The 12163-nt window shown below is 52.1% G+C and overlaps 1 protein-coding gene and 1 long non-coding RNA gene across 3 annotated transcripts in view; both read right to left on the reverse strand.

The window, feature by feature from the left end:
- The window catches only part of LOC130266406 (zinc finger protein 501-like), a gene marked incomplete at its 3' end in the record, with an annotated part of 53041 nt that overhangs the window by 23190 nt on the left and 17688 nt on the right, over positions 1-12163 (reverse strand). The window lies entirely within an intron of this gene.
- Positions 1291-4660, reverse strand: LOC130266407 (uncharacterized). 2 transcript variants are annotated; one of them, XR_008842876.1, is made up of 3 exons: positions 4510-4660; positions 3718-3783; positions 1291-2228 (listed from the first exon to the last, which is right to left on the reverse strand). It is a non-coding gene; the product is annotated as an uncharacterized LOC130266407 (long non-coding RNA). The 2 variants fall into 2 exon arrangements; XR_008842875.1 differs by having other exon boundaries at positions 3718-3831.

Here is a 12163-nt window from a genome sequence, read left to right on the forward strand (position 1 = left end):
CCTGATCCGGATCTCATTCCTATTCCCATTTCAATCCTAATCCCATTCCTGTTCCCAATACCTATCTCATTCCCAATCCCTATCTCATTCCCATTCCCAATCCTGTTCCTGTTCCCATTCCCAATCTCGTTCCCATTTCTGACCCCGATCTCATTCCCAGTCTCGATCCCTTTCCCAATTCCAATCCCTTTCACATTCCCATTCCCATTCCCAAACCTGTTCCTATTCCTGATCCTGTTTCCATACCCAATCCCGATCCCATTGCCTTTCCCAGTTCCAATGCCGTTCCCATCCCCATTCCCAATCCTGTTCCCAATCCCCAATCCCAGTCCTTATTCCATTCTCAAACCTGATCTCATTCCCTTTCTGAGCCCTCATTCCTAGTCTCGTTCCTAGTCCCAATCCCAAACCTGTTCTTGTTCCCATTCCCAATCTCATCCCTGTTTCTGATCCCGATCTCATTTGCCACCTCAATCCCTTTCCCAATCCTGATCCCGTTCTCATTCCCAATCCCTATTTCATTCCCAATCCCGATCCCGTTCCCAATCCTGTCCCCAATCCCAATCCGATTCCCACTCCCAATCCCTATTTCATTCCCAATCCCGAACCTGTTTCAAATCCTGATCCTGCCACTGTTTTCAGGGAATCATTTTGATCTCAACTTCTACCCCCAAAAATTGGGGGTCAAAACCCCCCAAATCCTGGGGTCAAACACCCCCAAACCCCACATTTGGGATCAAAACCCCCAATCTCCAAATGTTAGGGTTTCAAATATTTGGGGTGTCCAACCCCTCTGATCCCACAATTTTGGGTTAAAGCCTCCTGGTCCCCAAATTCTGGGGTCAAAACTCCCCAAAACCCAAACCCGAAATCCCAAATTTTAGGATCGTCCACTTCCCCTGAATTTCCACACTCTGGGGTTAAACCCCCCCAAACCCCATAATTTGGTGTCCAAACACCCCCACATCCCAATCTTTCGGACCAACACCCCCAAACCCCAAATCCTGAGGTGTAAAACACCCTTGACCCCAAATTTTAGGATCAAACCCCCTCAGACTCCAAACCTTTAAGTGTCAAACCCCCCCAATTCCTAAACTCTGGGATTTGAAATATCTGGGGTCTCCAAATCCCTGATCCCAAAATTCTGGGGTCAAACCCCTTGACCAAAGCCCTGGGGTGTCAAACTCCCCCAAACTTTAGAATCAAACCTCCCATATCCCCAAACTTTGGGGTCAAACCCACCTGACCCCAAACTCCCCTCCAAAACCATTCCACTCTGGGGGGCACAGCAGGGGTCATTTGGGATTTATTTCATGTTGGTTTGGGATTGATTTGGGGTTTATTTGGGGTTGGTTTGGGATTTATTTTGGGTGGGGGCAGGTCCAGGTGCAATGTCTGCAGAGAGACCCTGGGTACAATGCTGTGGGTGGGAAAATTCAAAAAAACCCCTGGGGAACCCCAAAAACCCCTGGGGAACCCTAAAAAGGGGATTTGGGGTTGGTTTGGGATTTAATTGCTGTTGATCTAGGATTTATTTGGGATGGGGGCAGCGCCAGGTGCAATGTCTGCAGAGACCCTGGGTACAATGCTGGGAAAAACCCCAAAACCTCCTGAGGAACCCTAAAAAGTGGATTTGGGGTGCGAAAAAGAGATTTTGGAGTAAAAGGGGAAGGATTTGGGATGGAAAAATGAGATTTTAGGATGGAAAAGGAGATTTGGGGGAGGAAAAGAGGGTTTCGGGTGGGGATTGAGGATTTGATTTCAGGATTTCAGTGGGAAAAGGGGATTTGGAATTGAAAAAGGAGATTTTGGGTGGGAAAAGGGATTGGGGTGGGAAAATGGGATTTTGGGTGGACAGGTAAGGATTTTGGGTGGGAAAAGGAGGATTTGGTGTGGGAAAAGGAGATTTTAGGGCAGGGAAAGGAATTTGTGATGCACAAAAGGTTTGGGGTATGAAAAGGAGAATTTGGGGTGCACAAATGTCACAGCCCCTAGTTTCTCCTTAGCCCTGAGATCACCTCAGGAGGACATGCAGTGGTTCAAATCCTGGTTTTCCCAAAGCCGCCGATGAGAGATTGCAGCAGACGGTTTCAGAGGCTCCAAGGATTGTTCATTGTTTCCTGTCTCAGGAACTCTTTGCCCGGCTGACAGCGCTCTGTCCAGCCGGGCATCCAGGATGGATCTGCCTGCTGAAGGCAGGGCTGCTCTTGGATAGTCTGCATGACCTGCTAAATGTTTATAACAACTTTCCAATACAATACAACTTTGTTCAACTGTCCAGCTCTGTCCCCATCCACTCTGAAAGTGCCAGCATGTCACCCAGCATGGATGACACGGAGAAGGAGGAGGAAGAAGTATCCACACCCCAAATTCTCCATCTTGGCCACGTGTCCCTTATCATAAACATCCCCAAAAGTCTATTTATCTACGTTCTAACAGTCTAATTTACACTTTACTAATTTTGGTGGCTTGTTTCCATTCCCTCTGTGTTGGTAATTTCCCCCAGGGGTTTGAATTCAGCGCCTGAGACACCTGGGTGTCACTCAGGGGTCTTTGAGACCCTTGCCAGGGGGGTTTTGAGACCCCCAAGGAGGCCAGGGGTACACCCTGGGCTCCCACAGGAGGGATTTCAGGGGATTTTGGGGATTTCAGGAATTTGTGGAGGGATTTTGGGGGATTTGGAGAGATTTTGGGAAATTTGGGGGGATTTGGGGGATTTCAGGGGATTTTTAGGAGATTTCAGGGGGATTGGGGAGGATTTGGGAAGGGTTTGGGGTGGATTTTGGGAGGGATTTTGGAGAGATTGTGGGGTTTTCAGGAGATTTTGAGAGATTTTGGGGTGGATTTGGAGAGATTTTTGGAGATTTTTAGGGGATTAGGGAGGATTTTGCAGGGATTTCAGGGAATTCTTCGGTGGATTTTGGTGATTTTGGGTGGATTTTGGAGAGATTTTTGGGGAGATTTGGGGGGAATTTGGGGGACTTCAAGGGGGATTTCAAGGGGTATTTGGGAGGGATTTTGGGGGGGATTTTGGGAGTTTTCAGGCAATTTAGGGGAGATTTTAAGGTTTTCAGGGGATTTTGAGGGATTTTGGGAGATTTTTGGGGGATTTGGGGGGATTTCAGGGAATTCTTGGGTGGATTTTTGGGAGATTTTGGGGAGATTTGGGGGGAATTTGGGGGACTTCAAGGGGGATTTCAAGGGGGATTTGGGAGGGATTTTGAGGGGATTTTGGGGGTTTTCAGGCAATTTAGGGAGATTTTAAGGTTTTCAGGGATTTTGAGGGATTTTGGGAGATTTTTGGGGGATTTGGGGGGATTTTGGGGGGATTTCAGGGAATTCTTGGGTGGATTTTGGAGAGATTTGGGGGGATTTTGGGGGGATTTCAGGGAATTCTTGGGTGGATTTTGGGGAGATTTGGGGGGAATTTGGGGGATTTCAATGGGGATTTGGGAGGGATTTTGGGAGGGATTTTGGGGGTTTTGAGGCAATTTAGGGGAGATTTTAAGGTTTTCAGGGGATTTTGAGGGATTTTGGGAGATCTTGGGGGGTTTTGGGGGAATTTGGGGAGATTTGGGGGGGATTTAGGGGATTTCAGGGAGTTTTGGGGGATTTTAGGGTTTCTCCAGAGCCCCCCCAGATCCCCCCAGCCCCCACAAAAACCCCTCCAGACCCCCCTAAACCCCCCCCGGCCCCCCCCGAAGCCCCCAGACTCACTGGGGCCTGTCCTGGATCAGGGGGGTCACGGGCCGGTGGAACAGGAGCCACTTCCCTGGAGAGTTTCTGGGGAGGGAGCACCTTGGGCACCCCTCCAAACTGAGGGGGGATCCCCTTGCCCCCAAAACCCCCCAGATCCCGGTCAGGGTGGGGCTGGGACCCCCCCAGGAACCCCAAATCATCCCTGGGACCCCCAAATCTGCCCCGGGCCCTACTCCCCCCCCCCCCCCCCCCCCCGAGAACCCCAAAACCCTCCCAGGACCCCCAAACCTCCCCTGGGACCCCCCCAGGAACCCCAAAACCCCCTAGACCCCCCCAAAATCCCCTCCAGACCCCTCCCAAAAACCCCTCAAGGACTCCCCCAGGACCCCTCCCTAAATGCCCTCAGAGCCCCCTCAGACCCCCCCAAGCCCCCCAGACGCCCCCAAAATCCCCCCAACCCCCCCAAACCCTCCAGCCCCCCCTTAGAACCCCCCACCCAAAACCCCCCAGACCCCTTCTAGGACCCCCAGACCTCCCCAAGACCCCTCCGCCAAGTGCCCCCCAGAGCCCCCCTCAGACTGCTCCCCAAAACCCCCCAAAACCCCTCTTAGGAACCCCAGACCCCCCTCAAAACCCTCCAGAACTCCCCAGACGCCCCCAGGACCCCTCCCCAAAACCCCCTAAAACCCCCTCAAACCCCTCCCCCCAAACCCCCAGACTCCCCCAAAACCCCCCAAGATCCCTCCCCAAATGCCCCCCAGACCGCGTTTTAGCACCCCACCCTCCACCCCCACCCCGCCCCTCCCCCACCTGTCCCTGCGCCGCCTCAGCAGCTCCCGCAGCCCCTCGTCCTCTCCCGGCGCCTGCCCCGCTCTCTGCAGCGCCTCCCTCAGCGCCCGCCCGAGCCCGGGGAGGGGCCGGGGGGAGGGGCCGCCCTCTCCATGGCCGGCCCCGGGGCAGAGGGCGCCACTCCCGCCTGGCTTCTCATTGGCTGCAGCGCGCGCGGGAGGCGGGTGTTGTTGAGGGGAGCGTTGCGCTGATTGGTTGAATCGGGGAGAGGCGCGCCGCTATTGGCTGGGAGGGTCCTGCGCGCGCGGCGGATAGAGCGTGAGGGGAGAGCGGCTGAGGAAGGAGCTGAGGTAGGGCCGGGGAGAAATGGGGGAATTTGGGGGGAATCTGAGCGGAACTTGAGGGGTCTGAGGGGAATTGAGGGGCCTGAGGTGGGTCTGGAATGGATTTGGGGGAGTTTGAGGGGAATTGAGGGGTCTGGGGTGCTTTTGTGGGGGGCTTTGGTGGGTAATAGGGTATCTGAGGTAGAGCCGGGGGGACATGGAGGAATTTGGGGGGAATCTGAGGGGAATTGAGGAGTCTGAGGTGCTTTTGGGGAGGCTTTGGGGGGAAATGGGGGTATTTAGGGGGCCTTAGGTGGGTCTTTAAAGGATTTGGGGGAATTTGGGGGGAGCCTGAGGGAAATTGAGGAATTGAGGGATACTGAGGGGTCTGAGGTGGGTCTGGAATGGATGTGGGGGGCTCTGAGGGGAATTGAGGGGTCCGAGGTAGGGCCGGGGGGAGATGAGGTGCTTTAGGGCTCTCTGAGGGGAACTGAGAGGTCTAGGGAAACTTTGGGGGGAAATGGGGTACCTGACGTGGGGCCGGGGGGACATGGGGGAAACTCGAGGGGTCTGAGGGGAAGTGAGAGGTCTGAGTCGCATTTGGGGAGGCTTTGGCAAAACTGCCCCGAAACTCCCCAAATCCCAGAGCAACGTCATGAAGATCTCCTTCGCCAAAAAGTGACCCAAACCCATCTGAAACACCCCCAAAGCCCGAAAAAATGGGCCTGGAATACCCCAAAATTCCAAAGAAACGCCTCAAAACCGCCCCTCAATACCCCAAAACTGCCCCGAAACACCCCAAAGTCCCTTCAGGCTGCCTCAAAATCATCTAGAAAGAGCCCAAAATCCCATAGAAACACACTAAAATCCCTCCAAACCACCCCAAAATCACTCAACGCTGCCCCCAAATATTCCAAAATTTCTCAAAAACAGCCCTAGACACCAAAAATCCCAGAAAACTGCCCCAGAAATGGTCCTGACCCTGTCCCAAACCTCCCACCTGCCCCCACTCCCTCAGGTAAGTTCAGCTCGGACCAAATCCTCCTTTTTTATCCCAAGTCATTTTTTAAATCTCAAATCCTCCCTTTTTCCAACCACAAAATCCTTCTTTGTGCACCCCAAATGTCCTTTTCAGACCCCAAATTCTTTTTTAATATCCCAAATATTTTGTGCCTCCCAAATTCCTTTTCCCATCCCAAAATCTCCTTTTCCCGCTCAAAATCCCCTTTTCCCACCCCAAATCTGTTTTTTCCACCCCAAATCCTGTCCTGTCCACCCAAAATCCCCTTTTCCCACCCAAAATCTTTTTCAATCCACCAAATCCCCTTTTCCCACTGAAATCCTGACCTCAAATCCTCAATCCCCACTCTAAACCTATTTTCTTCCCCAGATCTCCTTTTCCATCCCAAAATCTCATTTTTATATCCCAATTTCTTCCCCTTTTGCCCCAAAATCTACTTTTCCCTCCGCAAATTTACTTTTAGGGTTCCCCAGGGGTTTTTGGGGTTCCCCAGGGAGTTTTTTGGGGTTTTTCCCACCCCAGCATTGTACCCAGGGTCTTTCTGCAGACATTGCATCTGGACCTCCCCCACCCCAAAAAAATCCCATATCAACCCCAAATCAATCCCAAACCAACCCCAAATAAATCCCAAATGAGCTCTGCTGTGCCCCCTAGGGTGGAGTGGTTTTGGAGGGGAGTTTGGGGTCAGGTGGGTTTGACCCCAAAGTTTGGGGATATGCGAGGTTTGATCCTAAAGTTTGGGGTGGTTTGACACCCCAGGCTTTGGGATCAGGGGTTTAGACCCCAAAATTTTGGAATCTGGGGGGTTGGACACGCCAAATATTTCAAACCCCAGAGTTTAGGAATTGGGGGGGTTTGATACCCCAAGGTTTGGAGTCTGAGGGGGTTTGATCCTAAAATTTGGGCTCTAGGGTGTTTCACACCTCAGGATTTGGGGTTTGGGGGAGTTGGTCCCAAAGTGTGGGATTTGGGGGGATTGGACACCAAATTATGGGGATTTGGGGAATTTAACCCCAGAGTTTGGAAATTCAGGGGGATGGATGATCTTAAAATTTGAGATTTGGGGGTATTGACACCCCAGGGTTTGGGTTTTGGGGAGTTTTGACCCTAGAATTTCAGGATCAGGGGGCTTTAACCCCAAATTTTGGGATCAGAGCGGTTGGATACTCCAAATATTTCAAACATCAAAGTTTGGGAATTGGGGGTTTTGACCCCAAATTTGGAGTTTGGGGGTGTTTGACCCCCCCCCAGGTTTAGGGTATAGATTGAGATAAAAATGATTCCCTGAAAACAGCGGCAGGATCGGAATTGGGAATGAAATAAGGATTGGGAATGACAATGGGATCATGATTGGGAAAGGTATAGAGATGGTAAATGAGATCAGTATCACAAACAGGGATGAGATTGGAATGGTAATGGAAACAAGAACAGGTTTGGGATTGGGAATAGGAATGAGACTGGGAATGAGAGATCAGAAACGGGAATGAGATCAGGATTGAGAATGGGATAAGGATTGGGATTGGAAATTGGGAATGGGAATGGGATTGGAACTGGGAAAGGCAATGGGATTGGGATTGGGGATTGGGAATGGGAATGGGAACAGGATTGGAACTGGGAAAGGCAATGGGATTGGGATTGGGAATGGAAACAGGATCAGGAATGGGAACGGGCTTGGGAATGGGAATGAAAGAGGGAATGGGAATGTGAAAGGGATTGGAATTGGGAAAGGGATCGAGACTGGGAATGAGATCGTGATCAGAAAGGGGAACGAGATTGGAAATGGGAACGAGATTGGGAATGGGAACAGGAACAGATAGGGAATGGGAATGAGATAGGGATTGGGCATGAGATAGGGATTGGGAACAGGAATGGAATTAGGATTGGAATGGGAATAGGAATGAGATCGGGCTCAGGACCAGGAACAGGACTGGAAACGTCATCAGGAAGGGGAATGGGAAGAAGATTGAGAATAAAAACAGGAATGAGATAGGGATTGGGAACAGGATCGGGATGCTAAAGCTGTGACATAAATGGGTGCCTTGGCTGGAAATCTCAAATTGGAGAATCAAAACAGGAACAGCTTTTCCATGCTGGGAACTGGAATTCCAGAGCCTGGCAGTGTGAGCCATGCAGGACCATGCAGACTGGGATCATGGGGGCTGGGATCACAAGGACTGGGATCCTCCAGCCTGGGACTGCACAGATTGGGACCAGATGGATCAGGGCCATGCAGAGTGGGGTTGTACAAACTGGGATCCCATGGACTGGGATTGTACAAACTGGAATCACAAGGACTGGGATTGTACAAAGTGAGACCATATGGACCGGGATGGCTGCTCCAGAACGATGTGAACTAAGACGGTCCCGCCCCTCCCATGGGTCCCTCCCAGTCCTGCCCAGTCTTATGTGGGGGCACAGCCAAAACGCCCTGCAGTGAACAAGGACGTCCCAAAGCGCTCCTGGTGTCGGTCTCTGTCATGGTCCCGTTCTCAGTCTCAGTTTGGAGCAGTCCTGAAGCGCTCCTGGTGCTGATTCTGGTCCCAGTCTGAATCTTGATCCCGGAGTGGTTCTGGTCTCAGGCTCAGTCATGGTCCTATAGCGGTGCCAGTCTTGGTGTTGGTTTAGTTTTCAGTTTTGGTCTCAGTCTCAGAGCGGTTCCGGTCCCAGTGCTGGTACTGGTGCCAGTGTTGATCCCAGAGTGCTCCCAGTGCCAATCTCACTCTCAGAGCCAGTCATGGAGTGGTGCCAGTCTCAGTTCTGGTGCCGGTGCCGCTCTCAGTCTCAGTCCTGGAGCTCTCCTGGTGCCCATCCCAGTGTCGGTGCTGGTGTCAGTCTTGGTCCTAGTGGAAATTCGAGGTCCAGTCTCGGTCTTGGTCCCAGTCTTAGTTCCAGTTCTCGAGCTGTGCTGGTCTCAGTTCTGGTGTCGATTCTGTTCCCAGTCCTGGTCTCGGTCTCCTTTCTGATGTTGGTCTCAGTATTGATGCTGGTGCTGGTTCTGGTGTTGGTCTCGGTCTTGTTTCCAAAGATTTTAGGCGCATTTGGCTGATTTTATGCCAAAGTGGGATTTTAGACTGGATTTTACTGCGAGAGACTCCTGGACTCTTTGTATCAGGGTGGACGCGAGGAACAAGACTCAGACGCTCTGTAAATGCTAAAAGCTACAGTTGCAGTTTATTATAAGGGAGTCTGCAAGGAGCTGCCCGGCACAGCCACGTGCAGATTAAAGATATAAAAAGGGGGAGAGAAAGAGAGAAGAAGGAGGGTATAGAGAGAGAGTAAAGAAGGTAAAAAGGGGAAGAGGAGAGGAAAAGAAAAGAGAAAAGAGAGGAAGAAGAGGAGAAGAGTAATGGGATAAAAGGGTATTGGGGTAAAGGGAGAGGTAGAAGAGCAAGGAGTAAAGATAGGAAGAGAAAGAGAGAAGAGAAGAGGAGAGAGAGGAGAGAGTGACTTCCCGTTTGTAACACAACAAATCCACTTCCATCATGAATATTCTAATCCCTAAGAACCAATCTAATACAAAATACTAATTCTATAGCATTTGCATACAGCCTATAGGAAATCCTACATTAGCATAGCATGTGACATTCTAAACTCTAAGATCTAATCTTTGGGTGCGGGTCAGTCTTTTGTGTCTTTTGGCCTTGCCCTCTGGCCAAAAGCATTGTTTAGTTAAGAGTGGATTGGCTTCAGTGAGCCATCCTATTGTATACCTGGTTATTTAGTAACTAGGGCTTGGTATCTCAAACGTGGCTTTCATTTCAATTTCATCCATGGTCTCTATATTCCCAGAATCTGAGCATTCATATTTGCAAGATTCCTCAGTTTCATCTTCTCCAACATCTCCCCCGTTTTGTTCAACAATTAATACATTGGATATTGCTTTGATTAGTATTTGCAGGGTACAAATATTACAACTACAATTATTACTACTAGAATAAACAAACTTATTTTAGAGTTAAACAGAGTTTCTTTAGCCAAGAGGCAAAGCCTTAACTTTGAACAAACTGTTCAGCTAGGTAGTAACTTTTTGTAATTTGGTCAGCCAAATTTTTTAAATTTTGCAAAATAGTTTGATAACTTTATGCAGCAAATTTGTGAAATTTTTTACATGTGTTAAATAGACAGATGATATCATAGCTTGCGGATTTGGCTAAAGCAACCCAGGCATTTATCTTAGGTTGATTTACAGATAAGGTTTCACTATAAAAACTAAAACAAAGGAAGAAATTTAACATGCATTTGAGCAAACGATAAAATTCCAATTTTTTTCTTGAGGTGTTTTTGAGTTTTTAACCAAAACCGGAGGGTGCAATGCCGTCAATTCCCCCTCTGTTTTGCATAATATGTGTGCCAGGTTGCGATAACAGGGCTGAAGTGGATAAGTCCGGCGGTGGATCTGGCTTTGGTGCGGTAGGCATATAGAGTACTGGACAGCGGGCTGCGGAGGGGTACTGCTGAAGGGACGCTTTGGGACATAGGAGAGACGGGGACAGTGCAGATGCAGGAGGCGCTGGCGAGTTGTGGGCATGGGGGGTGTTCGTGTCCAGTGTTATGTGGACAGGCATGGCATCTGTGATTGTGGCGGGCTGCTTGCTGACGGCTTTTCGGTGAACGCTGCCGACTGGGGGTGGGGCACTGCCGAGCACCGGGAGTTCAGGGGGTGAGCTGCGATGGTCACCGGACAGAACTGAGGCAGGAACGCAGTGGCTCGAGGCGGCACAGGAGGTGGGGGAGCTCCAGGCTGAGCGTCCCCCACCGCCTGCCCGAGGACTGGGCTGGCCGGAGCCTGCAGCGCTGGCGTGGGAGCGACAGGCACGTCTCGGCACTCCGGGACCGCGGTCAGCGCTGACGTTGTGCTCCGCGCATCCGTGAAGCTGCGCGCAGGCAGCGGTGCATCGGCGCGGGCCAGCTCCGACGTCGGGCTCACTCCGCGCCAGGCAGCTCCTGGGTTGGGAACGGGGAGCATCTGTGCTGCCGCCGGCAGCGCCGGTGTGGAGCCGAGCGGCGCAGCCCGGTCCGTCAGGACGCTGGACCGCACCGATGCCGTAACTGCAGGGACTATGGATTTAGCGGACCGGTGTGTCTGCAACGGGGTGGGAACGAAGGGAGCCGCAGCCACGGGCGTCATGGCGGCGGCGCCGGGTATTGGGGGAGGGGCTGAGGGACTCGCGGGAGCGAGGGAGGGGGGCGGGGTCGGCGTGACGCCATCAGCGAGGGGCGGGGCAGAGGCGATGACGTTGGCGGGTGGGCGTGCAGGGGCGGAGCCAACGGGCGGGGCCAAAGCCGTGACGGGCGCGGGGGCGGAGAGAGCGGGGGTAAGGGACGGGGACGGGCCAGGACCGGGGGTGGGGAAAGTGCAGATTGCGAGAGGAGGGGCGGGATTTGGGGTTACTGAGGAAGCATGAGAGACAGGAACGGTCGTAGTTACCGGGACGGGAGGGAGATTAGCAAGATTGGGTGCGGACGCGGCGGGTGGGTTTACGGGGACGGAGTTTGGGGATACGGGAGCGGAGACAGGGGGAGGAGGGGCAGGAGCAACGTGGGTCAGAAGCGTGGCGGCAGGAGTTCGGGGAAGCAGGGAGACCGGAGCTGCGGGGCCCGGGGTTACCGAAACCGCGGGGGGAGGGGCCCCGGGGGCGTGGGGGATGGTGCCCGCCGGGGCGGCGGGAGCAGCGGGAGAGGCGCGGGGTCCGGGGAAGATGGATGGACTGGGGGAGCGAGTTCTGGGACCACGTGGGTTGGAGGCGCTGCGGCCGGGACTCGGGGGAGCAGGGGAACCGGTGCCGCGGGAATCGGGGTTGTAGAAACGGAGGGGGGAACCGCAGGGGCATGAGGGGAGGTGGCTGCTGAGGACTTGTCCACAAACAACTCAAGCAACGCGCGACATGCCGGGACTAGTTCTGCTACAGCCATATCTCGGCGAGAAATGCGGTTAAAAAGTTTAACCCCTACTTTCTCCCAAAAATCTGCGGTAAAAATTACGGAACGGTCTGCATGAGGAAAATTAAGTAAAGTCCACTCCAAAAGATTTTTTAACTCGTGCTTAGGCAGGTCATGGTGATGAGAACTTAATAAATGTTTCAACTGCTTATACAGGTCTCTCTCTTGAGCAGAATGAGTCTGTCCCATTATTAACTTTTATATTAACTTTTAACTACTAACTTTTATATTAACTTTTAACTACTAACTTTTATATTAACTTTTAACTACTAACCTCGGTTTGCCGCTGATACAGTGTAAAATTTCCGGAGTCCCACGAAAGCGCTGGCCAGGCGTCCTTTCTGGGTGGAAGACACTGTATTTCCGGTCCCCTCTCAGAGCACCGCTCTAT

This window comes from Oenanthe melanoleuca, unplaced genomic scaffold (assembly GCF_029582105.1).
Source record: "Oenanthe melanoleuca isolate GR-GAL-2019-014 unplaced genomic scaffold, OMel1.0 S035, whole genome shotgun sequence".
Lineage (NCBI taxonomy): Eukaryota > Metazoa > Chordata > Aves > Passeriformes > Muscicapidae > Oenanthe > Oenanthe melanoleuca.